Genomic DNA, 5,304 nt, shown 5'->3' with positions numbered 1-5,304 from the left:
AAACCCTGTCTCTACTTAAAATACAAAAAACTAGCCGGGCGACGAGGCGGCCGCCTGTAGTCCCAGCTACTCGGGAGGCTGAGGCAGGAGAATGGCGTAAACCCGGGAGGCGGAGCTTGCAGTGAGCTGAGATCCGGCCACTGCACTCCAGCCTGGGCGACAGAGCAAGACTCCGTCTCAAAAAAAAAAAAAAAAAGATATTTTTTAGTAGGTGAATGGATCAATAAACAGTGGTCCATCCAGATTCTGGAACGCTATTCGTTTCAAAAAAGAAGCAAGTTATTAAGGCATGAAAAGACATGGAGGAAACCTAAACGCCTACCACAAAGTGAGGGAAGCCAGTGTGAAGGGGCTACAGAGGCACAATTCCAACTACAGGACATTCCAGAACACCTGGAAACTATGGAGACAGTGAAAACATCAGTGGTGGCCAGGAGTTAGGGGAGAATGATGAATGAGCGGAGCACAGAGGATTAAGGGCAATGACATTATTTTGTATGATCCTATAATGACAGATATGTGGTGTTATATATTTATCTAGAACCATGGGACACCATGCCAAGAGTGAGCCCACATGGAGACTGCGTACTCTGGGTGCCGACGGCATTGTCAACGGAGGTTCATCAATCATGGTGGATGTTCCTTCTGGTGCAGGGTATTTTTGCTGGGGGAAGTTGTGTGAGGGGATTAGGGGAATATGGGAACTCTCTGGACTTTCTACTAAAATTTGTTGTGACTATAAAACTGCTTTAAAAAATAAAGCCTATTTTAAAAAACCCTAAAAACCATTGATATTAGGGTGTACATTTCTTGTTCCCACAAAGGCAAGGCTTTCCCCAGTGTCCCTGCACCCTTATCTCTGTTCCTCTTCCGTAATCAGCACCCAAACAGTGCACCTCCCAGGACGCCCCAGCCAGGTGAGGACAGGGAACTGCCGCCCGTTCCCTCTTGCCACAAGCCCCACAGCTGTGTCTTAATGTCCCCAGTGTCCAGGGCCACGGAATCTTGTGCTCACTGATTGTGAGGACAGAACTGAACAGAGGACTCACCGGGCAGGTGACTTTTGGCCACCTTCCTCCTCTCAGGGAGGAGAGGGCTGGAGATGGAGCAAGAGAGACCCTCCAGAGCCTTGTCCCAGAGCATCAAGCTGGACGTCACAGCCCAGAGCCCGGTGGTGGCCGAGGCTGAGAGATTGGTCACAGCAGGCCTAGCCTGGCCCCTGAAGTCTCGCCATTCCACCCAGGGCTTGGGGAACCAGCCTGCTGATGTGCACTCCACCTTGACTCCACCCTGCTATTCCATCACCTGGATTCTGGGGTCTGTGCCCAGCCCTGAAGGAAGAGACAGCGGCTTGAATCTTTGCAGCCATGGCTGCTTCTATTTAAAGGAAAAACAAAATCTTGAGGATTTCCAATGTATTTTGGCAATTTCACAAACTGCCTACCCTGTATCACATGCCATCCTTAACAGAGTTCCCCCATTTCCCAGACAAAATAGGGCAAGCAAAGCGGAAAAGGCCCAGGAAGATTGAATAAGCATCCTGTGTTGCAGAAGTAGAATTCACGGCACAAGATGGGACCCAGGCTTGTCTGCTTCAAAGCACAAGTTCTGAGTCACTCGGGAAACCTCCTGTATCTCAAGACTCTCTTCTCTCTCGGTCTCTCTGTTTCCTGTCATTATTTCTCTGTCTCTCTCTTCTTCCCCGTTTCTGTTGCTTACTCTCTTTCTCACTCTCTTTTACTGTCTCTCTGTCTCTGTCTTTCTCTCTTTCTGTCACTGACTCTCTCAGTCTCTTTGTCTGTTTCATTCTCTCTGTGTTTCTCTCAGTTTCTCATTCTCTCTGTCTCTCCTTTTATTCTCTGTCTCTGCTTGTCCCTCTCCCTCCATCTCTCTCTCTCCTCATCTCTATAATTCTGTCATTCTTTCTTCACCTATCTCTGTCTTTCTCTCCATCTATCTTTCCACCTCTGTCTGTCTGTCCCTGCTTCTTTCTCATTCTATCTCTCCATCTCTGTGTCTCTCTCATTCTCCCCATCTCTCTCTTTCCCTTCCCTTCACTTTCCAGTCCACTGGTGTAAGGAGGGAAAGGAAGATGAGGAAGGTGATCCCGTCTTCACAGCTGCACTTTCCGGGAGCAGCGCAGGCCAGCACGGCAGCTGCGATAGTGCACTCTCACCCTCCTGAAAAGCCCCCCACCTGAACATGCTGGGCCCTGAGGCCATGCCTGGAAGTAGGACTGATAGCCAGCTAGCCACCGGCCTCACCTGCCACCTGCACCTGCACAATGGCCTAGCCGAACTTTACACCATCCTTGAAGTGGCAGCAGTATGTCCTGTTGTCGAAGGTGGTGACCCTGTGAATCCTCACCATGGCCTTGCCCCTGGCCACGTGGTCACTCATGAAGGTAGTCCTTCCTCTGTACTGCGACTTTTGTTCTCCATCCATGTCCATCCCTGTCTCATGCACGTGCACAGCCAGGGAGGCCTGACACCTGTACCACCTCAGCTCCATGTCCTTGGCACTGATATTGGGGAACAGCTGGCACTGTAACTCCACATGTCCCCCAGCCATGGCCAGAATAGGGGCATGAGGCCCAATGACATCAAAGTCAGCTTTCCCTGGGAGAGGCAGATCAGAAAGTGCTGGGTTAGCCATGTGTAGGGAGGCCAGGGCGCTTTCCCTCTGCCCCTCCCTTATCTTGGAAGCTTTGGGGACCTCTTAAGCCCTGAGCTGCTAGGAGATGCTTCAGCTTCCTGCCATGCTGGACACACACCTCCTATGCCAGGGCACCTGCCTCGACTTGCACAAGAGTCTGTCCCACAGTTTTGACAGATGCTGGCCAGTGGGAGCTGCAGGAAGACCAGGGTGACAAAGCAGATGGGCAGGAAGTCCTCTCGATCGCACGTCATTGCCATTCCTGCCAGGTCAGAGCCATGCACTGTCACTGGGAGAGGAGCCACCGCCAGGAAGCTAACAGGTGTAGAGGAAAAATGCCATGGAAGAAAAAGAAGAAAAGGTCATTCACTCTCACTCCCAAACAAGTTATTAATACTATAAATGGAGACAAAGCAAGCCTCATGTGCTCCTGTACCCATCTTCTCGCGGGTAACACACCTCTCACCCTAGTCCCTCTGTGGAATTCCACAAGGACATCCAGGAGGGAAGGGGTTTGATTTTCGAACCTGCTCATGAAGAGCCGCAGCCCAATCTCTAGCTGGAGACTGTCATGATACACCAGAATGCTGGGGGAGAAAACCTAGACTCGGATTAAGCAAATTCGAGGTCAGAATGACATCAGGGGATTCCCTTAATATCCTTTGCTTTCCCGCTGTCCCCATGGGGACTTCTATAGTCAGGGGCTGGGGTCTGGGCCCAATCCTCAGAGCTCTTCAGCTGGGATGGGCAGGCCAAGACCCTCATGAGTCTCTTGTGAGCATTTCTTGTAACCTCGGTTTAGAGAGCAGGTGTTGGGAAAAAGGTCTGTGGCCTTGGGCGGTTCTTCCCAGCACAGCCATCCAGGTTGGGCATTTACGTGTGTTATTAGGGAGTTGTGTGGGCACAGGCTCTTGTCCTATTTGGTTCTTGCCTTCCAGGAAGACCCTGTGGTCCTTCTGCCCCTTGGGGATGGGGAGAGGGTGGAGGAAGCAGAAACACTGAAGAGTGAACAGCGTCCTGACCATAGAAAATGCTCACCTGGTACCGAGAGCTGCTGCAGCTTCCTTGGGAAGTCCTGGCAACTTTAGGGGAATTAATTTAGTTTCCTGCCAACTCCAGGTGGGGTGTGACCCAGGCCAAACATGCTGTCTCCAGGCAGTGATGTGAAAGGCAGCCTAGACATCTGGCAAAAGCCGCCAACTCCCCCAGTTTCCAGAGATTCTTTCTTTTGCTGTTTTGCAAAAGTATGTAACTGTGCCTTTTGGGCAGTTGCAGTAGAGGACAAAAAAGGCTTCCCCAGTGTGATCCCCAGTGTGGAACACCCCAGGGCTGGGGAACAGGAGATACTGCCCGCGGGGGAGGAGACAGGCCTCAAGATGGGACCCAGGCCAACTGAATGAACTGTGAATGCAGGTAGAGCCTGCAGTTATCTGGCAGTGTGCAGGCCCAGCCTAGCTGGCCTGGGTCCTTCAGGAAAGGTGTTTATGATCATGTTGCAATGGCCTAATTCCCATATTGTCCCAGAGGGTTGTTCAGGGCTCATCTTCCCCAGCCTTTCGCTGCCCTCCATGGCCGTGGGGTCATGGGAGTCTGTTCTTATTGGCAGCCTCCCTGACCCAGCTTAGAACCTTCACGCTGATTTCTTGCACCCAGTGGCCAGGCCCATTCCCTCCTCACCTTCTTGTTTGATGACTCAAAAGTCTGGGCCTTTTCCTGGGTGGTTTTTGTGAGAAAGGAGTCCTTGCTTTCCTAGAGGGAGGAGCTTCATCTGAGCACTCCCCGTGCCCGCGGGCGGTGGAGGAAATCCAAGTGCCAGGTCCCTCCTATGTCCCTCCTGGGGGAGTGTCCCTTTGGTCAACCGGTTGTTCCCCCTTTTATATGTCAGCACTTAAGAATTATGTTGTCCCTGTGATCTGCTTTTACCAGACAATGACGTGACCTAAAACTCGACTCACTTGTCTTTTCAAAAAAATTAATTGGCCAGGTGTGGTGACTCACACCTGTAATCTCAGTACTTTGGGAGGCCGAGGCAGGCAGATAGCCTGAGGTCAGGAGTTCAAGACCAGTCTGGCCAACATGGTGAGAACCCGTCTCTACTAAAAATACAAAAAAATTAGCCTGGCATGGTGGCCTGCGCCTGTAATCCCAGATACTTGGGAGGCTGAGGCAGGGGAATTGCTTGAACCAGGGAGGTGGAGGTTGCAGTGAGCCAAGATCGTGCTACTGCACTATGGCCTGGGCGACAGAGTGAGACTCTGCCTCAAAAAAAAAAAAAAAAAAAATTAATTTATTGTTAAAGACAGGGTCTCATTCTGTCACCCAGGCTGGAGTACAGAGGTGTGATCTCTGATCACTGCATTCTTGATCTCCTAGACTCAAGCAATCCTCCCATCTCAGCCTCCCAAGTAGCTGGGACCACAGGTGCACCATCATGCCTGGCTAAATTTTTGGTATTTTTTGTAGAGATAAAGTCTTGCTATGTTTCCCAGGCTTGTCTTGAACTCCCAGGCTTAAGCGATCCTCCCACTTCAGCTTATCAAAGTGCTGTGGTTACTGGCATGAGCCACTGTGCTGCATTCGGTCACACTTGTCCTGATGACTTGGGAAGGAGGGCTCAGGTTTGAACAATCTAGAGAGAGCTGCTACGAT

The 5,304-nt window shown here is 51.1% G+C and overlaps 1 pseudogene across 1 annotated transcript; it reads right to left on the bottom strand.

Moving 5' to 3' along the window:
• Nucleotides 1–1,011: 1,011 nt before the first annotated feature.
• Nucleotides 1,012–2,571, bottom strand: BTNL10P (Butyrophilin-like protein 10; annotated as a pseudogene). The gene is made up of 2 exons (XR_014485056.1): nucleotides 2,265–2,571; nucleotides 1,012–1,331 (listed from the first exon to the last, which is right to left on the bottom strand). The product of XR_014485056.1 is annotated as a Butyrophilin-like protein 10 (transcript).
• Between the last annotated feature and the right edge of the window lie 2,733 nt (nucleotides 2,572–5,304).

This window comes from Rhinopithecus bieti, unplaced genomic scaffold, assembly GCF_001698545.2.
Source record: "Rhinopithecus bieti isolate Rb0 unplaced genomic scaffold, ASM169854v2 scaffold_44579, whole genome shotgun sequence".
NCBI classification, from domain to species: domain Eukaryota; kingdom Metazoa; phylum Chordata; class Mammalia; order Primates; family Cercopithecidae; genus Rhinopithecus; species Rhinopithecus bieti.
This window is presented reverse-complemented; position numbering and strand designations above follow the sequence as displayed.